Here is a 26,806-nt window from a genome sequence, read left to right on the forward strand (position 1 = left end):
TCTAGCTTGACTGCCCACCCTGATGGGTGATGACGCTGCCCCCTGAAGGGTGGTCCAACAGATATAACAGTCAACAACGGTGAGCGCACCCAAACACCAGAACTGACTAAAACTGCACTAATAACTAGAGATGAGCGGGTTCGGTTCCTCTGAATCCGAACCCGCCCGAACTTCAGGGTTTTTTCCACGGGTCCGAGCAGGCTCGGATCCTCCCGCCTTGCTCGGTTAACCAGAGCTCGCCCGAACGTCATCATCCCGCTGTCAGATTCTCGCGAGACTCGGATTCTATATAAGGAGCTGCGCGTCGCCGCCATTTTCACACGTGCATTGAGATTGATAGGGAGAGGACGTGGCTGGTGTCCTCTCCGACTTTAGATTAGACAGTCCACTTGAGTTGGTTACTTGATTCTGATTGATTTACTAATTTGGGGGAGCATTAGGAGTACTACTACTTAGTACAGTGCAGCAAAGTTTTGCTGATAGTGTGACCGTGACCACCAGTTTAATTAATCCGTTCTCTGCCTGAAAAAAAACGATACAGTCACATACCATATCTGTGCTCAGCCTGAGCAGCCTCAGTGTGCTGCATGATATATCATCTATGTATGTATAATATAATTAGCTGACTGTGCTGAGTGCTCACTGCCAGTGCTGCTCACACAGTTTAATTGTGAGGGAGACTGGGGAGCATAGCAGTAGTACAGTGCACACTTTTGCTGCCAGTGTGACCACTGAGACTTACCACCAGTATATTGTTTGTCTGCCTGAAAAAGTTAAACACTCCTGTGGTGTTTTTTTTTTTTATTCTATAAACGCATTCTGCTGACAGTGTCCAGCAGTTCCGTCATTCATTATATCATATAAATATATACCTGCAGTAGTGATATATATATCTTTTTTATATCATTATCATCTCTATATTAGCAGACGCAGTACGGTAGTCCGCGGCTGTGGCTACCTCTGTGTCATCACGTCAGTGCTCGTCCATAATTGTATACCTACCTGTGGTGGGGTTTTTTTCTATCTTCTTCATACTAGTAGTTCAGCAGTCTGCTGACAGTGTCCAGCAGGTCCGTCATTATATTATATATACCTGCAGTAGTGATATATATATCTTTTTTATATCATTATCATCTCTATATTAGCAGACGCAGTACGGTAGTCCACGGCTGTGGCTACCTCTGTGTCGTCACGTCAGTGCTCGTCCATAATTGTATACCTACCTGTGGTGGGTTTTTTTTTCTATCTTCTTCATACTAGTAGTTCAGCAGTCTGCTGACAGTGTCTAGCAGGTCTGTCATTATATTATATATACCTGCAGTAGTGATATATATATCTTTTTTATATCATTATCATCTCTATATTAGCAGACGCAGTACGGTAGTCCACGGCTGTGGCTACCTCTGTGTCGTCACGTCAGTGCTCGTCCATAATTGTATACCTTCCTGTGATGGGGTTTTTTTTCTATCTTCTTCATACTAGTAGTTCAGCAGTCTGCTGACAGTGTCCAGCAGGTCCGTCATTATATTATATATACCTGCAGTAGTGATATATATATCTTTTTTATATCATTATCATCTCTATATTAGCAGACGCATTACGGTACTCCACGGCTGTGGCTACCTCTGTGTCGTCACGTCAGTGCTCGTTCATAATTGTATACCTACCTGTGGTGGGGTTTTTTTTCTATCTTCTTCATACTAGTAGTTCAGCAGTCTGCTGACAGTGTCCAGCAGGTCCGTCATTATATTATATATACCTGCAGTAGTGATATATATATATCTTTTTTATATCATTATCATCTCTATATTAGCAGACGCAGTACGGTAGTCCACGGCTGTAGCTACCTCTGTGTCGTCACGTCAGTGCTCGTCCATAATTGTATACCTACCTTTGGTGGTTTTTTTTTTCTATCTTCTTCATACTAGTAGTTCAGCAGTCTGCTGACAGTGTCCAGCAGGTCCGTCATTATATTATATATACCTGCAGTAGTGATATATATATCTTTTTTATATCATTATCATCTCTATATTAGCAGACGCAGTACGGTAGTCCACGGCTGTGGCTACCTCTGTGTCGTCACGTCAGTGCTCGTCCATAATTGTATACCTACCTGTGGTGGGTTTTTTTTTCTATCTTCTTCATACTAGTAGTTCAGCAGTCTGCTGACAGTGTCCAGCAGGTCCGTCCTTATATTATATATACCTGCAGTAGTGATATATATATCTTTTTTATATCATTATCATCTCTATACTAGCAGACGCAGTACGGTAGTCCACGGCTGTAGCTACCTCTGTGTCGTCAGTCACTCGTCATCCATAAGTATACTAGTATCCATCCATCTCCATTGTTTACCTGAGGTGCCTTTTTGTTGTGCCTAGGGAAAGATCAAGATCCACTTCCACCTCGTGCTGAAGCTGCTGCCACTAGTCATGGCCGAGACTATGAAATTCCATCAACGTCGTCTGCCAAGGCCGATGCCCAATGTCATAGTACAGAGCATGTAAAATCCAAAACACCAAATATCAGTAAAAAAAAGGACTCAAAAATCTAAAATAAAATCGTCGGAGGAGAAGCGTAAACTTGCCAATATGCCATTTACCACACGGAGTGGCAAGGAACGGCTGAGGCCCTGGCCTATGTTCATGGCTAGTGGTTCAGCTTCACATGAGGATGGAAGCACTCAGCCTCTCGCTAGAAAAATGAAAAGACTTAAGCTGGCAAAAGCACAGCAAAGAACTGTGCATTCTTCGAAATCACAAATCCACAAGGAGAGTCCAATTGTGTCGGTTGCGATGCCTGACCTTCCCAACACTGGACGTGAAGAGCATGCGCTTTCCACCATTTGCACGCCCCCTGTAAGTGCTGGAAGGAGCACCCACAGTCCAGTTCCTGATAGTCAGATTGAAGATGTCAGTGTTGAAGTACACCAGGATGAGGAGGATATGGGTGTTGCTTGCGCTGGGGAGGAAATTGACAAGGAGGATTCTGATGGTGAGGTGGTTTGTTTAAGTCAGGCACCCGGGGAGACACCTGTTGTCCGTGGGAGGAATATGGCCATTGACATGCCTGGTGAAAATACCAAAAAAATTAGATCTTCGGTGTGGAAGTATTTCAACAGAAATGCGGACAACAGGTGTCAAGCCGTGTGTTGCCTTTGTCAAGCTGTAATAAATAGGGGTAAGGACGTTAACCACCTCGGAACATCCTCCCTTATACGTCACCTGCAGCGCATTCATCATAAGTCAGTGACAAGTTCAAAAACTTTGGGCGACAGCGGCAGAAGTCCACTGGCCAGTAAATCCCTTCCTCTTGTAACCAAGCTCACGAAAACCACCCCACCAACTCCCTCAGTGTCAATTTCTTCCTTCCCCAGGAATGCCAATAGTCCTGCAGGCCATGACACTGGCAATTCTGACGAGTCCTCTCCTGCCTGGGATTCCTCCGATGCATCCTTGCGTGCAACGCCTACTGCTGCTGGCGCTGCTGTTGTTGCTGCTGGGAGTCGATGGTCATCCCAGAGGGGAAGTCGAGACCACTTTTACTACTTCCACCAAGCAATTGACTGTCCAACAGTCCTTTGCGAGAAAGATGAAATATCACAGCAGTCATCCTGCTGCAAAGCGGATAACTGAGGCCTCGGCATCCTGGGCGGTGAGAAACGTGGTTCCGGTATCCATCATTACTGCAAACCTAACTATAGACTTGTTTGAGGTACTGTGTCCCCGGTACCAAATACCATCTAGGTTCCATTTCTCTAGGCAGGCGATACCGAAAATGTACACAGACCTCAGAAAAAGACTCACCAGTGTCCTAAAAAATGCAGTTGTACCCAATGTCCACTTAACCACGGACATGTGGACAAGTGGAGCAGGGCAGACTCAGGACTATATGACTGTGACAGCCCACTGGGTAGATGTATTGACTCCCGCCGCAAGAACAGCAGCGGTGGCACCAGTAGCAGCATCTCGCAAATGCCAACTCTTTCCTAGGCAGGCTACGCTTTGTATCACCGCTTTCCAGAATACGCACACAGCTGAAAACCTCTTACGGAAACTGAGGAAGATCATCGCAGAATGGCTTACCCCAATTGGACTCTCCTGTGGATTTGTGGCATCGGACAACGCCAGCAATATTGTGCGTGCATTATATCTGGGCAAATTCCAGCACGTCCCATGTTTTGCACATACCTTGAATTTGGTGGTGCAGAATTATTTAAAAAACGACAGGGGCATGCAAGAGATGCTGTCGGTGGCCAGAAGAATTGCGGGACACTTTCGGCGTACAGGCACCACGTACAGAAGACTGGAGCAACACCAAAAACGCCTGAATCTGCCCTGCCATCATCTGAAGCAAGAAGTGGTAACGAGGTGGAATTCAACCCTCTATATGCTTCAGAGGTTGGAGGAGCAGCAAAAGGCCATTCAAGCCTATACATCTGACCACGATATAGGAGGTGGAATGCACCTGTCTCAAGCGCAGTGGAGAATGATTTCAACGTTGCGCAAGGTTCTGCAACCTTTTGAACTTGCCACATGTGAAGTCAGTTCAGACACTGCCAGCCTGAGTCAGGTCATTCCCCTCATCAGGCTTTTGCAGAAGAAGCTGGAGACATTGAAGGAGGAGCTAAGACGGAGCGATTCCGCTAGGCATATGGGACTTGTGGATGGAGCTCTTCATTCGCTTAACCAGGATTCACGGGTGGTCAATCTGTTGAAATCAGAGCACTACATTTTGGCCACCGTGCTCGATCCTAGATTTAAAACCTACGTTGTATCTCTCTTTCCGGCAGACACAAGTCTGCAGGGGTTGAAAGACTTGCTGGTGAGAAAATGATCAAGTCAAGTGGAACTTGATCGGTCAACAGCTCCTCCTTCACATTCTCCCGCAATTGGGGGTGCGAGGAAAAGGCTCAGAATTCCGAGCCCACCCGCTGGCGGTGATGCAGGGCAGTCTGGAGCGACTGCTGATGCTGACATCTGGTCTGGACTGAAGGACCTGCCAACGATTACGGACATGTCGTCTACTGTCACTGCATATGATTCTCTCACCATTGAAAGAATGGTGGAGGATTATATGAGTGACCGCATCCAAGTAGGCACGTCAGACAGTCCGTACATATACTGGCAGGAAAAAGAGGCAATTTGGAGGCCCTTGCACAAACTGGCTTTATTCTACCTAAGTTGCCCTCCCACAAGTGTTTACTCCGAAAGAGTGTTTAGTGCCGCCGCTCACCTTGTCAGCAATCGGCATACGAGGTTACTTCCAGAAAATGTGGAGAAGATGATGTTCATTAAAATGAATTATAATCAATTCCTCCGTGGAGACATTCACCAGCAGCAATTGCCTCCACAAAGTACACAGGGAGCTGAGATGGTGGATTCCAGTGGGGACGAATTGATAATCTGTGAGGAGGGGGATGTACATGGTGATATATCGGAGGACGATGATGAGGTGGACATCTTGCCTCTGTAGAGCCAGTTTGTGCAAGGAGAGATTAATTGCTTCTTTTTTGGTGGGGGTCTAAAACAACCCGTCATTTCAGTCACAGTCGTGTGGCAGACCCTGTCACTGAAATGATGGGTTGGTTAAAGTGTGCATGTCCTGTTTATACAACATAAGGGTGGGTGGGAGGGCCCAAGGACAATTCCATCTTGCACCTCTTTTTTCTTACATTTTTCTTTGCTTCATGTGCTGTTTGGGGAGTGTTTTTTGGAAGGCCATCCTGCGTGACACTGCAGTGCCACTCCTAGATGGGCCAGGTGTTTGTGTCGGCCACTAGGGTCACTTAGCTTACTCACACAGCTACCTCATTGCACCTCTTTTTTTCTTTGCGTCATGTGCTGTTTGGGGAGTGTTTTTTGGAAGGTCATCCTGCGTGACACTGCAGTGCCACTCCTAGATGGGCCAGGTGTTTGTGTCGGCCACTAGGGTCGCTTAGCTTACTCACACAGCTACCTCATTGCACCTCTTTTTTTCTTTGCGTCATGTGCTGTTTGGGGAGTGTTTTTTGGAAGGCCATCCTGCGTGACACTGCTGTGCCACTCCTAGATGGGCCAGGTGTTTGTGTCGGCCACTAGGGTCGCTTAGCTTACTCACACAGCTACCTCATTGCGCCTCTTTTTTTCTTTGCATCATGTGCTGTTTGCGGAGTAGTTTTTTGAAGGGCCAGCCTGCGTGACACTGCAGTGCCACTCCTAGATGGGCCAGGTGTTTGTGTCGGCCACTAGGGTCGCTTAGCTTACTCACACAGCTACCTCATTGCGCCTCTTTTTTTTCTTCTTTGCGTCATGTGCTGTTTGGGGAGTAGTTTTTTGAAGGGCCAGCCTGCGTGACACTGCAGTGCCACTCCTAGATGGGCCTGGTGTTTGTGTCGGCCACTAGGGTCGCTTAGCTTACTCACACAGCAACCTCATTGCGCCTCTTTTTTTTCTTCTTTGCATCATGTGCTGTTTGGGGAGTATTTTTTGGAAGGGCCATCCTGCGTGACACTGCAGTGCCACTCCTAGATGGGCCAGGTGTTTGTGTCGACCACTTGGGTCTCTGAGCTTAGTCATCCAGCGACCTCTGTGCACATTTTAGGACTAAAAATAATATTGTGAGGTGTGAGGTGTTCAGAATAGACTGAAAATGAGTGGAAATGATGGTTATTGAGGTTAATAATACTTTGGGATCAAAATGACCCCCAAATTATATGATTTAAGCTGTTTTTTAGGGTTTTTTTAAAAAAACACCCGAATCCAAAACACACCCGAATCCGACAAAAAAAATTCGGTGAGGTTTTGCCAAAACGCGTTCGAACCCAAAACACAGCCGCGGAACCGAACCCAAAACCAAAACACAAAACCCGAAAAATTTCCGGTGCACATCTCTACTAATAACTCCAAAACACACAAATTGGCGCTCTTTTCTGACTACAGCGAAGTTTCTGATAGACAGTTCGCACCGCCACCATACCCCCAACCTACCGAATCAAAAACCGAAAAAAGATCCTCCAAGAAAATCACTAAACCTTCCTTAGACAAATGCACACCATCTGACCATAAAAGGTAATAATAATGGTACCTGATCCTATCATGACGAACCACTGCACCACCGTGGGACAACACCTACTTCGCAACTGCCAAATTCGCCTTTTTCTTGTCCTCATCAATAGGTCATTCATCAGGCACTCCACACCAACATAACATTGGCAAAATAATATATAGTGCAATGAGGATAAGCCTGCAATGAAAGACAAATTTTTCAGCATACATCACAAATCTAACTACGTCTTCTTACCCAAATCATTGCCACCCAAATGCATCACCAACACCATTGGGACACCGTGTTGTTGGGAATGTGCCAATAACCTTGCCTTAAGATCTTGCCACAACATTCCACACCAGCCAAACCATCGAATCTCATTAGCCTGCCAAAAACACTGTGCCCCCTCTGAGGGCATGAACCGAGATTCCCAGAACACAAAGGAGTGACAGACCACCCACACCACACACTTATCAACTACCCATCCTATAAGGAAGGAGAAGAAAAGAAGGAAAAATAGGTTAATAAGTGCATAAAACATTGAAATTGCATAAAAATACACAAGGATCTGCCAAAAGAAAGAAAAATTTTGAACTACGGCAAAGCCAATTGAAACAAGCTTCAGGCCAATCAAAGCAACATTAATACACACGAGGAAAGGCAAACAAAATAAAAGGGGGAGGGAGAGGGGGTGGTGATGGGTTGTATGGGGAAACACAAGTAAACTTGGCCAGAGGAAAAACATAAAACCTTCTGAGGGACATAAAATTTAAGTTCAATTTGCCAAATAAGTAATCATTTAGCCAAATTAGGTCCAACAGATAAGTAAAAAGCATAAAAAATCACTGATCCCCCTACTGCCAACAGTGGTGGGTAGCTAGACCCCGAGTATGAAGGACAGGGGAGATGAACATGACACTACACACCAAGCAATGAACTACCAACAATTCAAGTAAAGGATGAAATGCACAAGATAAAATGGAAAGCCTCAGGGCCGGATGTATCATTTATAACTGGAGGATTTCCAGCAGCCCAGAAACTTAAGGCCCATACACACTGGGCGATTTTGAGCTGAAAACAGCTCACTTTTGGTGTGTTGAGCTGCTTTCAGCTCAAAGCCGGCCAGTGTGTATGGCCAAATGATGAGCGCTGATGTTAGCTCCCACTTCATTGCCAGTGGCTGCAGTTCATCTACTGGTATTACCAGTAGATGAACGGTTGGGTGAGCAGCTTTCCATACCATCCTGCTATGGAAAACCGATCACCCCTGCTGACATCGCTGGGCAGGGGGGAAAAGCGCTCAGTGTGTATACATCTTTAATGTCCGCCGCTGAAAATCCAGCAGATGCTGCTGACATCGCAGCCCCAATCCAAAATGAATGGGTCCAAAATCAGCAGGTGAAAGGCCCATGCTGATCAGGCTGCACCTCACCATCCACCTGAACTGGTACTTCGTCAGCAGCAACCTGTCATAGTGCAGAAGCCAAGAACCCTCCAAAGAGGCCCGGACATCCACATACCGGGAAGCCAAAGCGACCGGGAAAACCTGAACATCCAATGACGAGACAAGTGTGAACCAATGACCTCTAGCTAGCTGGTCCGTCTTAGATTGAAAAAGCCTGCACAGCAAGGCCCTCTCACCCACCATGACATCCTCCCAGATCATGGCCGATTCCGTCCATTTGGACGAAGCAACCAACTCCGAGACCCGAAAAGCCCTATGGTAGATCATGGAAAAGGATAACTGAAATAGAAGAACCTCATAAATGGAGACAGCCACGCTAGACACTGCACACAACAAAGCCGGTAGGAGTGACCCATCATTAGAATGTCCCCTGTCAGGTGGGATGGTCACCAGACACACCCACCCTTTCAGAACCTTAACTAGGAGAAAACTTTTGGTAATATCCGGGAGCCCCCTCAGCTTGGCGAAAAAGGATATCTCTGCAAGATACCTAGACACCACCTTTCTAGACCTGCCAGAGACATCAAGTTGTCATATAAAGGAAAGCATCAGCCGATGCCAACTCTTACCTCTATGCCCATGACCATGAGAAAATTCTTCTCACTCAGCCCAAACGTGACAGTAGGCCCTGAGAGTGTTTGGGACAATGGAATGCTCCACTAACCCCTGCATGCCAGCTCGATAACCTGGCAAACATAAGAGGGACAGTAAACTCCAACAACATTAGCCTACGGAGCCAAGGACTGAAATCTAGCCCACTAACCCCGCAACAATGTGTCAGCAGGGATGTGCAGTCAGGGGAGGCAGGGGAGGCTGTGATTAATTATTAAAATCATACAAAGAAGATACTTATGACACATAGTCTGTGTCATAAGTATCTTCTTTATTTAATTCTAATAATTTAATGCGTTTAAATGCATTTGGGAGGCACTGATAGCAGTGCCTCCCGTGGATAATGGGAACGGGGGCAGAGCTGGGGGCGGGGCCAAGCACTGGGCTGTATAAGCCCATTCAAATAGATAGGGAAAGCAGCACTGAAGTGAGTGCCTTGCGCACAGGGACACCACCCCCATGTCAGCGAGGCACCTGTGATTGGGCAGCAGATCCAGAGCTGGATCCGCTGTCCAATCACCAACACGACGCTGGAGGGGAAAGACGCAGCGGAACTGTGACTGGCATTGGAGCGACGGGCCTGAAGCAGGAGTGAGGGGTGAGTTCTATGTTTGTGTGTATGTGTTGTGTTGTTCTCGTTGTAGTGCTCACCCCTCCTCCTGGCCCTCCGCCTCCAGCCGCTGCCATCTCCTTCCTGCCTGCGGCACCACTGTGACTCGTGTTGCCGGGCGCTTAGCAACGGGCCGGGAGCTGTCTGTGAGTGAGGCTGGGTCTTCTCTCTCTCTCTCTCTCGCTCTCTCTCAGGGACGTGCAGTCAGGGGAGGCAGGGGAGGCAGTTCCTCCCATGTCATTAAAGGGCTTAAAAAAATATAGAGAAGATACTTATGACATGTTCTGTGTCATAAGTATCTTCTTATAGTAACCTAATGTGCTTTAGCATTAAAAAAACGATTGCGGAGGCACCTTGAACGGTGCCTCTCGCTGCTAATTGTAAATTGCCGAAAGCAGGGGGCGGGCAGGGGCGTGGCCATGCATGGGGCTCTAAAAGCCCATTAAGAAAAGCATTGGAAGCGGCACCTATAGAGGTGCCGCAGTGCAGCAGGGACGTGCTTTCAGCTATAAAAGCACGCCCCTGTCATAGTGATTGGGCAGCAGCAGCAGCAGCAGCAGCACTGACAGTGACCTGCATGCGGCTGTCACCGTCAGTGCCTCTGCTGTTACAGGGAGAGAAGGAGAGAGCTAGTGCCTTAACAGTGTCTTCTTCTGCAGTCAGTGTCAGTGCATGTAAGTGTTTAGTTTACACAGTTACACACACTGTCACATCACTGCTTTTTTTATTCTTGATGTACACTGACACTCACTGTCCAGGTCTTTCATTAACTTATTAGCGCCACAATCGCGGCGCTGCTAAGTTAATGAAATCACTGAACATTAACACACACAGTCACAGTAGTACATTAATTTCTCCTACCCCCCCCCCCCTTCCCCACTCCAATTTCAACTTTATTCATTAAATAAATAAATAATATTGAATATTCCCTACACGGTGGTGCACAGTGCACACATCTAGTTTGTAAATTTGCCTGCTCATCACGTTTGATGAGCAGGCACATTGATTGCGGTGCTGAACCCGGCGTTGGGCTGTAGCAGCGGCGGCCGGCGGGACTTATGTGGCGGAGTGGCCGGGAAGTTATGCTGGGCGGCGGGCGGACGGTCGCGGCGGGGCTTGAGTGGCGGAGGCGGGCAGCAGGACTTCGCGGCGGGACTTCTGCGGCGGGCGGCGGGACTTCTGCGGTGGACGGCGGGCAGCGGAACTCTACGGGCATTTTGGCTGCAGGTCTGGATCATGGATCCAGTCCCTGCAGCCATGAAGGCAACATGTGTGAGGGCTTTGCCAGTAACAGAAATGGCGCTGATGTGCAGAGCCATTTTTTAAATCAAAGATGGCCGCCACGAGCCAATCACGGCTCGCCGCGTCATCGCCCCGCCCACCCGGGGCTGGCTTATAGAAGCCAGCACGAGCCCGGAGCAGGCAGTTCGTCGGAGGTGTAGGAGCAGAGAAGAGCTCCAGAAGAAAGAAGTCCTGGTGGGCGGTTGCCATGCAAAAGAGCTTAAAGGCTACCGCCCACCAGGTGAAGACATCAGAAGTCCTGGGTGAGGGCCGCAGCCATGTAAGAGCTAACAGGCTGCTGCCACCCAGGTGAAGTCGACGGAAGCCCTGGTGTGTCGGCGGCCGCGCAAAAGAGCTATATGGCCGCCGACCCGCCAGGCGAAGACGGCAGAAGCCCTGGTGGGCGCTATCCCGCCAGGGGAAGTCGGCGGAAGCCCTGGTGTATCGGCGGCCATGCAAAAGAGCTATATGGCCGCCGACCCTCCAGGCGAAGACGGCGGAAGCCCTGGTGGGCGCTGTCCCACCAGGCGAAGTCGGCGGAAGCCCTGGTGTGACGGCGGCCACGCAAAAGAACTATATGGCCGCTGACCCGCCAGGCGAAGACGGTGGAAGCCCTGGTGGGCGCTGTCCTGCCAGGCGAAGATGGAGGAAGCCCTGGTGGGCGCTGTCCCACCAGGCGAAGTCGGCGGAAGCCCTGGTGTGTCGGCGGCCACGCAAAAGAGCTATATGGCTGCCGACCCACCAGGCAAAGCTGCAGATAAATAAAATATTGTAAAAAGCCAGTGTATTTGTTTTTATTTCAATATTTCCATTACAGGGGGACTATAGGTACCAGCGGGCCTTTAATGCCTTGCATGGTGGTACTTGTGGTTCTCCAAGTACCAGCATGAGTGGCAGGCTTGCTGGGACTTGTAGACCCATTGTAAAGGACAATATTGCTTTTACATAAGCTATCAACCCTGCACCCACCGCCCAGGGGTGTGGGGGATAGCACCGGGCTTCAGCAAAGGCCTGGGGTAACCTGGAGAGGGGGACCCCTGTATTGTGGGGTCCCTACTTCACTAGGAACCTGTGGCCTTTGCTGACTAGTTAGGGGGGTTTGAATGCTTTGGCCACGGACCCCGTAAAGTGTGTCCCCTGGCTGTGGCATTACCCTCCCTTACTGGAGGAGCCTGGTGCTGGTACTAAAAATATGGGGGATCCATACAATTTTTTTCCCCCATATTTTTTAGAATCAGGCTGGCTCCTAGGGCTCGGTGCTGGTCCATTAAATAGGGGGGACCCCTACATGTTTTTTTTTCCCTTTAATTTAGTTTTCACCTGGACGGTGTGCATAGCGAATATGTGTATTCGGTGTACATAGCAGCGGCACTCTCAGGTCATTAACATACAAGTGAACCACTAACTCTCACTGATGCAACAGTTTTGTTTTATTTCAACTGTCGTCAGGCTCAAAAATGCCTGACGTTTGAAATAAACCAAAACGTTGCATCAATGAGATGTTAGCCAGTTCACTTGTATGATAATGACCTGAGAGTGCCGCAGCTAGGTACACTGAATATAAAATTATATATATATGTATATGTACAAAAGAACCAACACTTATACCTCAAGTACAGTTTGCTCCGGTGCCCTCTGATATTAACAGAATTCCATTCGCACAAAACAGCGGCACTCGGAGAAGTCCATAAGTGAAAACAGTATATATGAACCGAAAACCAACGTTTCGGTGGTCTCTGGCCCCTTTATCAAGGTGAATAAGAACAATTAAAACATTTACATACCTTTCTGTAAAGAAGAAGCCAGCCAGTGTCTTGCGTCAATCCGTCAGTGCAGCCGCCCGTGTTCCTTTTCTGGTCACACGGGCGGCTGCACTGACGGATTGACGCAAGACACTGGCTGGCTTCTTCTTTACAGAAAGGTATGTAAATGTTTTAATTGTTCTTATTATCTTGACAAATGGGCCAGAGACCACCGAAACGTTGGTTTTCGGTTCATAACTAAATACCATTTTCACATCTGTACGTCTCAGAGTGCCGCTGTTTTGTGCAAGTGGAATTGTGTGTGTGTATATATATATATATATATACTGTATATACATATACACACCTGCTATATATATATATATATATATATACATACACACATACTGTAGATTCATTTTCCAATGTCTTCAACAACAGATATATCCGCAGATTGATCTGCAGATATATCTCTATATATATATATATATATATATATCCACCTTAACACTTTTATATATATACTTTTATATATATATATATATATATATACTTTTATATATATATATATATATATATCCACCTTAACACTTTTATTTCATAAAACGTGCATCCACCCACTGCCATCCTGGGGTGCGGGGCATAGCACAGGACTGAAAGGTTATTGCTTGGGAGGTGGGGATCCTATGTTGAGTCCCCGCTTTTCCAGGAAATTCCAGCCCTTGCAACTAGTTTGGGTCTGGTTAATGTAATAGTAAGCGACGTCTATGCTGTGTGTTCCCACTGCTATGGCATTATCAACATGGCTGGTTCATTAGGAAAAATGGGATACCCCATGTTGCCTCCCACCCCCATCCCCCCATCCCACCCCACACACACACACACACACACACACACACACACACACACACACACACACACACACACACACACACACTTTGCTGACTGACTTAGTAGTATTCAAAATCATACCATTTTTTGTTAAAACCAGATAGGGGTCCAATCCAATTAGGTGCAAGTATGCAAATCATTTTCAGCTTTCACTTGAATATATGCTCACCTGCAGCTTGGGTTTGCAAACTATGCCAAATACGATGTGAGAAAAGTGGGGAGACTTTCATAGACCCCAAAAAGGTGGAATCATAGAGAAGGATTTAAGTGGGGATAATGAAAGTACTGGATACTTTTAAAAGGTGTCTAATGTGTAGGTTTTTGCATTTGTTTCTTTACATTAAAGAAATCTAACACAAATTAATTTCATTTAAATATAAAGGAATTAAATGGAAATGCCAAAAGAAAAGGAAAAAAGCTTTTGGGGTAGTTTGAGGTGACTTTAAAAGATATTTTTCTATTTATTTTATTTAATACTTTTTATGAAATTGTGGGTGCATGATTTAACGAATAAGGGTGTGAGGCCATGTTATTATTCTAAAAAATGTCATGTTATTATTGGCTCAGTTAAGCTAATTTAAACATTTCCAAAATACCTAACTAGTCATGGGGATAGGGGGGTGTCAAAGAGGTTCTGAAGCAAGTCCAGACATTTTTAACATAAAAATAAAGATTTCACACCTCAGGGTAGTGAACAAAAAAAATGTGAGTTTACTCTGATTAAGTGCGACGTTCCTAATTGGATTGCAAAATTAATTTACAGTGCAAATTTTCAGAGAAAATCGCACTCATACAATGCTACTTGCACGAACTTGGATTGACCCCATAGATATATGTGTGCGTACATGTCATTTTTTCATATTATTTATTTTTTTGGTCAGGATATATTGTATATATTTTATTTATATAACTTTCTAGTAAATCATGTGTCCTACATCAGCGCTCTCTCTTTTTTGTTAGATTTGATAGCTGACTTCAAGCTTATTTGAAAAAATGAAAAACGACATCATAGCAAACCTTAAACAGTTTTCCAAGTTGGACTTTCAGGCAAAGCGGGGACTGATATAGTCGCGCTATTTATTGAATAAAAATAAAAAATAAATGATGAAGTCTGAAGGACGAAACGCGTTGGGGTGTACCTCTACTGACTCTCCATTTTTACAGATAAGCACTACTCTCTTATCTTTAAAACATATATTTTTAGGTTGTTTATTACTTTTTATCCTGGGTTCTAGCTAAATTATACATAGTCATTTAGTCATTTTTATGTACTTTGTAATTTTTTAGGCTTTTACTCTCCATATACTTTTTATCCCATATCATGTTTTACATTGTATAAATAAATATTTTTGCAATTTTTTATAAACCGTATCCTGCAATATTCTTCATTTTTATATTAATATATTAGACACTGCGAGTCGCAGATACCCCTATTCTCCCCTTTTCCAAATTTTAAACTCTAAAGGCAGCTTATCCCTGCCGACTATTTAGGGGCTAGCTGACACCTTATATCTACACAAAATCTCAGCAGGAACGATCTGTGAGTCCTTTGGCTCCTATTTATTTACGGACACCCAACACAGCACGCCCGGGGCGGTGATAGCCTCACCACCGGGAAAGGAAGGACGATTTCAGTCACAATTGTGACAGCCACAGGCGGTAAATATTAAACTTTCATTTTACTCTGAACCACTAATACAGCCGGGACGCCGGCACATAAAGCCATCTGCAAAACCCGTCTGGATCTTGCAAAGGATTACAATTTGAAACACATTGTCTTTAAAAGGACATGTGGTATTTATTTAAATACAATATAACATGTTCATTTGAGCTGTTACTACAGTCATATTTATTTATAGTTCTTGGAATGCTTCATAATTATTAAATGTCTGATGCTTGCATAGAAATTTTATATATATGTTTTATCTTGATGGTGGAGTATTTGGCTTAAAATAAAAAGTATTTTATTGTTTACAAACAGTCTCCCAACCTCATTTCTGACAACTTCTCAGCCTCATTATTTTTATATTTATAACAATTTATTTTTATATATATATACATATATATATATATTTTTTTTTATTTTTTTTATTCAATAAATAGCGCGATGTTTCTTAGATCTATATCATTTTGTTTATGCTAGAGACCCTAACCAAGTCTCAAAACATACGCTGCTGTTTATATATACGAGATATATTTATATCAACAATTTCTTTTCACATTTATAGAAGTTTATTGAGCAGCGCCGGGAGAGTGGGATTGGCATACCACTGGGGATACTTTTCTCCTCTACATCTTTGCAAAGCGGGGACTGATAACTAATGGAAGACCAATGCCTGAGCTTAAGGGCCTTCTTCAAACGGCAGGACAGAAGAAAATTACACGGACATTCCAAGTGGAGTGGTACCAACAAAAAGACTGGTTGTGTGGCTGTGCTACGAGGAATCGCCTGTACTGCTTTCCTGCCTTCTGTTTACCACCGTCGACAATGTTTGGACTAACACAGGATTTTGTGACTTGAAAAATCTGCCAAGGAACCTCAGCAAACATGAAAAATCAGTAATTCATATCCAAAGCCAAATTACTTTAAATACTTTTGGAATCACAAGGATAGATCTGGCTTTGAGTGAATAGCGAAGATTAAATATCAGGATGCATAATGCTAAAGTAAAGGAAAACCGGGAGATTTTAAAATCCCTTATTAATGCCACTTGTTTCCTAGCGAAACAGGAGTTAGCATTTCGTGGAAACGATGAGAGTGCAAGCTCTTCTAATCGTGGCAACTATGTGGAGCTAGTACAAGCTTTTGCTGTGGAAAATGAGAAGTTAGCTAAGCATTTGGAGACATCCACTGTGTTTTCTGGTTTATCTGACAGAATCCAGAATGATTTAATTGAAGCAACTGGTGATGTGATCCGAAATGATATGAAAGAGGAGATTAATGCCGCCCCATTTGTAGCTGTTGAAGTAGACGAGACAACAGATGTCACAAGCAAAGCCCAGCTCTCTGTGATTTTGCGTTATGTTGCTAAAAGTGAGGTGAAGGAGGCATTTTTGGGTTTCGATGATGTGAGTGAAGATAGACGAGCACCAGCGATTGCTGAATATCTTATGGGAGTGTTAGAGAAATATAACTGTGTTAAAAAGCTGGTATCTCAGACTTATGATGGAGCCTCTGTGATGGCATCAGATCTCAATGGGGTGCAGGCCAAGATTAAAGAAAGGATACCTGAAGCAATGTTTATCCATTGTTATGCGTACAAATTAAATCTGGTTCTCTTGCATTCAGCAAAATGTATGCCTCAGTGTAACACTTTTTTTAAAACACTTGAGGGACTTTCAGGATTTTTCAATAAGTCGACCATGCGCACTCACCTACTTGATGATGTTGTGAAGCGATGTTTGCCAAGAGCAGCGCCCACGAGATGGAGCTCAAATTCCAGACTAGTGCAGACAATCAGCATGTTCCAGTCTGATATACGTGCTATGTTTAAGATTATGAAAGAAAATCCTCGAGACTGGGACAATGACACCCTGTACATGGCCAATGGATATGATCTCTGGCTGTCAAAAGCATCCACATGCTTCTTCATTATGGCATATGAGGGCATTTTCAATGAAACCGATGCACTCTTTCGTGTGCTGCAGAATAAAATAATGGACATTGGATTCTGCTGTGCACGAATCCGTGACACGATGGGAGCAGTAGAACGCCAGAGACAAGAGTTTGATAGTTTTTATAGCCGATTTGAGCAGAAATGTGTCACCCTTGGCCTGACAGACAATGCCCGAAGCAACCAGGTGATGAGAGATGAGAGGAAAAGAATGTTTTATAACATTCTGGACAATGCCAGTGTTCAAATGAAAGCTAGGTTTGACCATTTCGCTGAGCTAAGTTTCCTAGGTTTGGTTGATTGCACAAAATTTTATGATATGTCCCAACATTTTGACGACACCAAACTGCAGAGTCTATCAAAATATGCAAAATACTTTGACTTTGTTAGACTAAAGGTGATCTTAGTGGCTTGTATAGCTCAGAAATGGTGAGGAACGAATGCAAATCCCCCACACAGCTCCTCAGCTTTGTGACTGAGAATAATCTCATGCAAACAGTTCCCGAAGCAACAAAGTTACTCCAACTGGTGCTTACTATACCAGCAACAACAGCGTCTGTTGAAAGGTCATTCTCTGCTTTGAAACGACTCAAAACATACACCAGGAATAAGACTGATCAAGGGCGACTTTCATCCCTGGCAATCATCTCTATTGAGACGAAGAGACTTCTAAAACTAAAAGAAATTAGAGTGGACTTCTACAGCAAAGTCACTGATAGCTTTGTCCAGAAGGATAGGTGAATGGACTTCATTTACAAGTAAAGGTCAGGCCATACAATGTATGTTTTCATTTGAAAGACTTTGAATAGTGGAACTGCATTTCTAAAGCTGTATGCTCGTTTAAATATGTGTTACTGTTTTGTTTTTTCTACTGGAATAAATTAGATTCTTTGCAGGACTATAACCACCTATTGCAAAAATCAATAAATCTTGAGTTGTTCAAATACAGGTGAATGTATTTCTAGTTATTGTGCTGTTGGCTTTCAGTATTCCTGTGCTGTAAATCCTATTGAGATACAGGAAAATGTATGTACCTAGGCAACCTGCCAATCAAATGGTGGAGTTAAGGTACCTCTTTCGGGTCCATAGTATATACGTGTGTAAATCTGGCTTTGGTACCAGCCAGTGCCTCACCAGCAACTGACCTCACCACACGCCACTGATAGGAAAGGTGTATGAGGACACATCTGTATGTCAGTGAAGTGGCTGCATACACAGACGTTTAGATGCTCACACCTAGCATGGGGCTGGGGTAAGTGTCTATGGTGTGACTGATGGTGACATGTAATGACGTAGTGAGCGGTGTTACAGTATCTACAGATGCTGGAGGTCAGCGTCTCAGTCCTGGCACAGTCAGACGCAGCTTGTACACCAGGGGAAGGGCTATTACCCGCATTAGCATATAGTCGCAGACACAACTACACCAACAGAAGCGGCCGCAGCCTGTGACTCAGATCAGCCCCTACTGTAAGTCTGAGATACAAATAGACATAAATACACCAGATCTTCCTGACAATTTGCAAATGATAAACCTTAGTAATAAATAATCACATAGATTACTGTACATTTATATTGATCTGATGTTAAACCCTGATCAACAGTTAAAGTAATTGTCATTTCTTGCAGGTTACTGTGTGATTAAAGAGTGTGAGATTCATGTGTGATCTGTGAGTGGTTCTGTCACCCACCAGGGATCATTGTTGTCATTCACTCAGCAGACTCGTAGTTACTACAATGACCCAGTTATCATTTTATTATCCCACTGATATCTGACATTGGGGGTAATTCAGACTTGATCGTAGCTGTGCTAAATTTAGCACAGGTATGATCAGGATCACAGACATGCTGAGATACACCCAGCACAGTGCTAACCCACCCCGCACGTCAGTCCCCGCCCCGTCACAGAAGGGCAAAAGCATTGCACAGTGGCAATGCTTTTGCACATCAGGAGTAGCTCCCTACCAGCACAGCTCCTGAGTGCTGGTCAAGAGCTGCGCTGGCCGAGTCGCAGCAGCTGCGTGTGAAGTCATGCAGCTGCCACGACCCGTTCCTGGTCCAGCCACGCCTGCATTGTCCGGACTGTGCCCCCTAAACAGCAGCATAACACCACCTTCCTGCCCCCTCCCACCCAGCGACTGCCTCTGCCTGTCAATGAGGCAGAGGCCATCACTGGGCTCTGAAAGCCATCGGCTGTCTGCCATGCGCCGGGCATGCGCATTTCAGGCCTGATCATCTGCTGTGTCTGAATTAGCCGCATAGAGACAAAGAATAGATGATGATTTATGTCACAGAGAACAAGAGACTTTGTGATTTACTTTAATGTAACCGTATAACATTTTCCATTGCAAAGTTATTAAATTACTGTAGATGTTTGATTCTTCTAAGTAACGCCCCAATTAGTCCAGGTAACATACATTTCTAGCAAGACCCCACATCTTTCCAATAGGACCCACCCTGCTAGGCAGCTGGAATTACCACATGTATGTCAGCCATCAGCAAACTTACTGGCACAGATTAAGTAGGGAATTCAATTGTGCCCGCTAATAATTGGCACAAAAAAAATGGGCTTTAACAATACTTTTTTCCCATTGGTCTGTATTGGGCAACTCAATTTAAGCCCTGTTATTGTCATATGAAAACTGACCCATTTTCTTACAAAAAAAATGGATCTGGGATAAGTTGCTAGATTTATTTATTTTCATGGCGTTGACTGTGAAAATGAGTCAGTTCTCAGGGTTTTTCTCAGGTCAGTGTTCAGGGTTTTTCTATGGTCAGTTCTCAGGGATTTTCTTTGTCTGCTTCTAGTCAGGTGAAAAAAAATTCTCAATAGCACTGGCTTTAGGGGCTACTTGGATAACCCCCGAGGGATCCATTAGCCATGGTAAGTTACTGCAGTTAATTTAATTCCCCTTTTTTTCATCAATACATTTTATTAATTGCAAAAAATGCAATATATATATATATATATATTTTTTTTTTTATTTTTTTTTTGGGGGGGGGGGATAGGATTCCGAAAAGAAAAAGAGGGGGGAACAAAACAAGATGTGGGGAAAAAAAAACCATGGAAAAGGGATGTAGCAAACAATCCAGACAAATCAAACATACAAATACAGCGAGCATGTTAATCAGAGAGTACATACACAATAAGAAATAATTATACAAGTAAGCATTAGACATACTATAAAACTGAACAGTAGGTAATAACCCCATAAACGTGGTGAGATATAGAGAAAAAAGGTGTCTAGATACATTTAAGATGGAGAGGAGGCTCCTGCACCACCCGACACATATTCATGCCAAGCCATCCATTTCACCATAGGTGAGGATGCCAGAGATGAATGGGGCATAAATTCAGTTTCCATAGTATAATGAAATTTAATCTTTTTAACAACCAGAGAAAGGGAGGGAGGAGATGATTGCTTCCAACACTGACCTAATGCAGCTCTAGCAGCTATACATATATGTCCCAACAGATATCTCTGATGAGGCAATACTTTGGCAGGGAAAATGTGTAATAAAGCCAAGGCCGGAGAGGGAATCAATGACAAATTCAGCACCTCATGAATTAGTTGAAATATTACTGACCAAAAGCTTTGGATAGATGGTCAAGTCCAAAAAATATAAAAAATATGACCCACCTCCCCACAATTCCTCCAGCAAAATTTTGAACATTAGGGCCAAAAAGTATGAATTCTATCAGGCGTTAGTTTCAACCTATGTAAGAGTTTAATGTGCATCTCCGTGTGATTCAGACATCTGGACCTATGATAGGATGAAATAAATATAATTTCCCAGTGATCCTCAGATAATGGAATCCTCAGGTCTGTGTCCCATTTCAATTGCACCCTAGATTTTGTGGTTTTGAATAAACCTAAAAGAATTTTATACCAAAAAGAGATATCTTTATTTAAGTTAAGAAGTCCTAAGCATGCTACAATGGCCTGAGCTGAGGGTCCTGAGTTAACTAAAGATCTAGGAAAACTTTTATACCAATGTAGTACCTGAAGGTAGTGAGATAGTTCCCTGTCAGTAAGGTTTGCTGTAATGAAAATGGGAACATGACACTACCATCCAAGAGAACCCCTAGGGACTGTAGGTAACATGTATACCAAGTGGAGAAATTAAGGTTGGGGATTTATTTAGCTACCGAGCGTAATTAAAAAGCTGAGTATGGATTTAAATGCCCAGGGAGGCGTCCTACCAATTTATCCCAAACCTGTAGGGATGGTTTTACAGAAGGGAGAAGTGTCAATGATGAAGGTCTTAAGCTTGATGGTATTTTGAGAAGGTCTGCTAGGGGAAGCACCGGGCACCCCGCTCTCTCAATAGCTATCCAGCTGACAAGAGAAGGTCCACCCAACCAATATTTAAGTTGCGCTAGCACACAAGACTCCTGATATAAAACAAGATCTGGTAGAGCCAAGTCTCCATTTCTGTGGGGAAGGATCATCCTAGAATGAGCCAATAATAATAATAATAATAAACATAATCTATGTGTACTATTATCAACTGTAAACTCGGGAAATTCCTTAGTCATCCGAATTTTTTCAGCAAAGGGTTCAATGCCCAAAGTAAAAATCAAGGGCTACAAAGTGCATCCTTGTTGGGTACCATTCGTGATTGGGAAAGCATCCAATAAAAACCCATTGCTGAAAACACAGGCAGAGGGGCAGCTGTATAAGGCTAGTACTGAAGATAAAATTTGATCACTAAATCTGAATTTCTCTAGGACCGAATGCATGTACAACCAATTAAGTCCATTTAATGTTTTTTTTCTGCATCCAGAGAGAGCAGCAGGAGCCATTACTAGAACCAATTGTGTCAATAAAGTCAAACACACTATGGGTGTTGTCCGAGGTCTGTCTGCCGGGCACAAACCAGCTTGATCAGTATGAATCAAGGATGGCAAAAAAGCATTCAAACAGGTAGCTATAAGTTTGGTGTATATTTTAACATCTCCATTCAGGAGTGCAATAGGCCTATAGTTCTGACAGTGCGATAGGTTTTTGCCAGGTTTGGGCAACATGATAACCTGGGCTTCTAGCTTTTCTTGCAGGAAAGCCCCAAGAGTAGACACCTCATTAAATATTAAGATAGAAGAGAGGTTAGGTGCTCCTTAAGGGAAATATAAATCTCGTTAATAAAGCCATCTGGACCTGGAGCTTTGCCACAAGGAAGCACCTTAATCACCTGTGCCACCTCCGAAGGAGACAAAGAAGTATTCAAGGATGCCAAATGTTCCTCATTAAGTGAGGGGAGTTTAATGTCCATTAAAAAGGTATTAACAGTTTCCAAAGTGGCCTGGAAAGTGTGGGGATCGGAGGATAAATTATTTAAATTAGTATAGTAATTAGAAAATTGAGTAGATATGTGTAACAGATTTGCCACCTTAGTACCTTTGGGGGAATTCAATGTTTAATCCTGTTGCTAGCCTGCATAACACAAAACGTATGGGCTAGCATCCTACACGACATGTTACAGACAAAACTTCTGCTGCAACCTGTTTAGCGTGAACTGATGTCCTCATTCAGACCTGATCATAGCTGTGCAGAATTTTGCTTGGCTACAATCAGGCACACTGACATACGGGGGGACGCCCAGCACAGGGTTAGTCCGCCCCACATGTCAGGCACAGCCCTGTCACACAAGTACAAAAGTATAGCACAGCGGCGATGCCTTTGTAGTGGAAGAGTAGCTCACAGCCAGCGCAGCTCCTGCGCATTGGCAGGAAGCTACTTGTTACTGTGAGGGTCACAGCAGCTGCGTGTGACATCATGTAGCTGCCGTGGCCCACCCCCTAAATGGTTTGGGCACACCTATGTTGCCTGAACTGCACCCCCTAAATGGCGGCCAAATGCCATCGGCCTGCCCCCTCCTGCCCAGCGACCGCCTCTGCCTGATTGACACCAGTGCACTGCGACACCTGCTGTGCGATAACGCACGGCACCGATCAGGTCTTAATTAGGCCCAGAGTCGAGAAGTTTCTGCAGTTGGCCCTTAATAGCAGTCAGTTCTCTATGAAGGGAACTAGAGGGGCGAAACTTATTTTTATCCTCAACTTCCTTAAGTCTAGCTTCTAAATCCTTTTGTTGTTGTAATGCCTGTCTTTTCAGCCTGGCTCCTTCTTGGATTTCAGCGCCCCATACTATTGCCTTAAGCGCACACCAAAAAGTTGAAGAGGATGTATCTGAGGGGGAATTAGTGGCCAAATAAGTTAAAACACAACCAGTTATCGCCTTCTTAGATAGAGGATCTGAAAGAAGGTGGGGAGATAAGCACCAAGGTCTTGGGGGAGCAAATTGATGGGAAACATTCCAGTACCAGAGGAGAGGAACATGGTCGGACCATGATATAGGTAGAATATCCACCTGGTCTGAATGTTGTAACATCCATTTTTTTCACAAAATAATGTCTATGCGGGAGTAAGAATTGTGGACAGTCAAAAAACATGTATAGTCCCGTCCATAAAGATTCTGAACCCTCCATAGATCATATAGATCATACTCAGACAACAAATTATGAAAGGCTAAAGAGGAGCTATTGCGGGACTAGGCAGACTGTGTAGTGGGATGGTTAGATCTTTCCAATTTTGGGTCTAAAACTAAATTAAAATCACCCAAAACAATCAATGCACCATAGCGGACCTTCATGACAGCAGAGCAAACTTTAGGTAACAAGGGGACCTGATTTGAATTTGGGGCATAAAGAGAGACTAATGTAACCGGCCTATCCTCCAGTACTCCAGTTAATATAAGGTAACAGCCATTCTTATCTGCTGTATGCGATTTCAATTCAAAAGAGACTGCATTTCGGAAGAGGACGACCACTCCATTGTGTTTAAAAGGGCCATTTACAAAAAATCCTACCGGATATCTCTGATCTTTCAGAGTGGTTGGGCCCAATGCAGAAAAATGAGTTTCCTGCAACGCCACTACATCAGCCCTGTGCTGGAAGTCAGGGCTAACCTACGTTTATGAGGAGAATTCAATCCTTTAACATTTAAGGAATAAACTCGTACCATTCAAAAAGTAAAAATATGATAACAACTAACATTCCATAGAGGTGGGGGGAACAAAACACAGGGAAGGAAAAGACAGGACAAGGAATAAAAAAACAAAAGGACCCAGGAAATCAGGACTGCATCATACCACAGAGGAGAGGCGTGTGGTAGGAAAAAAAAGAGAAGGTAATGGTAATAGCTTCACCACCCGCGGCATGAAAAAAAAATATATATATATATGTTAAGTGCAGGAATATACCCTATCAAAAAGCAGCATTGCGGGTAGATCTGGACACAAACACAATATCAAATATAGCCTACATTCTTCCGCTGTCAATACACAAATAAAGGGGTATATCAGGGAGAAAACAAACATATATACACATGGTCACTTATATAGCAACTAAAGTAACCAACAGTGTACATAAATGCAGCAAAGAAACTCACATATCAGGAGCATAACTCTGGTATCGCTGAAAACAGAAACAATATGAAAAACCACATTAAATCATAAATGAGGAATACAGTCAAGTAGTTGACCATTCAATTGAAGGTGAAATGTGCTCCTTGGATGTCGAAGGTAGTGTGACAGGGATATCCCAGTCAGCAAGCAATTGGACGCTAAATGGGGCTAAATGCCTGCGTTTGTAGATAGTCAATGCAGAAATCTCCAGAAATAATTGTAGACCTCCCATATCATTGGAGAACGAAACAGATCTCGTGGCATGTAGGATTTGCTCTTTAATTGTGTAGAAGGGGATTCAAAGGAGCGTATACCGGGAGTATGAGGAAGAAACCGACCGGGGTCTGATAAGCCAATGAATTCTGTCTATGAGAAGATCCTTATCCTCCACCTTCGTCAGCAGTTTATGGAATAAAGACGTAGCATAGTATTGAATTTCTGAATTAGCCACTGATTCTGGAATCTCATGGATTTTAATATTATTTCTCCTAGACCTGTCTTCCAAATTGGCCATTTTGTCTTTAAACACCTCCATCTTGGCACGCTGTGACTCGTGGGCCAAAATAAGCTCATTATGGGAGGCCACCAGCTCCTCTATTTTACGCTCTAAGTGGTCCGTTCAGTCCATGATACCAGTTAGCTCCACTTTAACCTCACAAACAAAAGCAAAGAGATCTTGAGTAAGCTCAGGTTTAAAGGTTGCCAGGACCAAGCACAGTGTCTTTACTGTAAGAGGCTCTTTTGAGTTGGAGTCCATGCCAGGGACTGCATGAGGAGGGGCCACACCAGCAACCACGGGGTCAGACCTACCAGAAAGAGAATGATCTCCCGCTGATGATGAGGATGCATAGGTGGGGTTTTTGGTATGAAAGGACACCGATAGAGGTACTGACCATTAAAGTTTCTTTGGAGGAATTTCCAAATGAATTATAATTCCAAAGCAAATATAAGATATCAATATGTCAGGAGTCCAGCAGACACAAAGGTATGTCGGTTCCAATAGAAACTAAGATTCATACATAGAAGCCCCGGGTGGGTGCATGGAGAGGATGAATTACATCAGACACATCCAGATATGAGCACATGAGATAGACAGCACTAATGCAACCAGCAGGCAGGGCACACACAGAATGGTAACTTGCGATGGAATAAGAGAGCCCAAAAATCCAGGGTTGACTCCAGCTGATATTAACTGAAGCTTGGAGGAATGGACAGGAAGAGCAGAACCATAGAGGATACCCCTTGTCCCAGTCCTGCCTAGCGCTGAGGCTCAGGGGAAGAGATATACACTGCTGTATAGGAATCCGAGATGGCTGCTGCCAGCTGTGAGCTCCCCTTCTGGCAGAGCACCCCACACAGCACTCCTGGCCTGTAAACAGCCATGGAGTAGGAAGCAGGGGGCACAGTCCCAGGGGGCCACTGGGAACACTCCAGGGGTAGCAGCAAGCAGTAGTAGCCTACCGGAGGTGACGCGGTGCAGCCAACCCGATCCAGTCCAGATCGCACATGTGCTTTATTCCCCGGCTTTGGCTTGTGAGTAGGCTGCAATCCGCAGGAGTGTACACAAACACTCCCTGATTACGCGGACCTCTCACAGCGGTCCCTGCTAGCAGCCTGCGGGGTATAGGAAGGAGAGGGAGCAACAGAGGCTAGAAAATGAGAGGTGTGCAGGGAGAAAGGAGCTCTTATCTCAGTAGCTCCTGATCTGCATGTCATTTCTTAGCAGCAGACAGGCCATGCCCCTCTGTAAGGTTTTCTAAACTAAACTCCTAATCATTTACATGGTCTGTATCATGTTACTGATGGTAAACAGAATCCCTAGGAATGGTGAAGTGATTGCACTCAGGTTACACAGGGAGAAATAGCCACCCTTTATTCCTAGTCAGTGGATAAAAATCTATGATAGTCTGGCTGAGCGAGGTTATCCAGTCACAACTTCCAAGAAAGAAATAACCCATGTTTTTCACTGAAATCAAGTGGTGAATGCAATCCCTAGGCTGCAGTGCAGACTACCTTGTGCAGGGGTCAAATGATAAACATATATAAACATACATGTGTAGTTGTATGTAATATATGTGTTGGCATGTGTCCGGGATTGGCAA

This window comes from Pseudophryne corroboree, chromosome 10, assembly GCF_028390025.1.
Source record: "Pseudophryne corroboree isolate aPseCor3 chromosome 10, aPseCor3.hap2, whole genome shotgun sequence".
Classification (NCBI taxonomy): Eukaryota; Metazoa; Chordata; class Amphibia; order Anura; family Myobatrachidae; genus Pseudophryne; species Pseudophryne corroboree.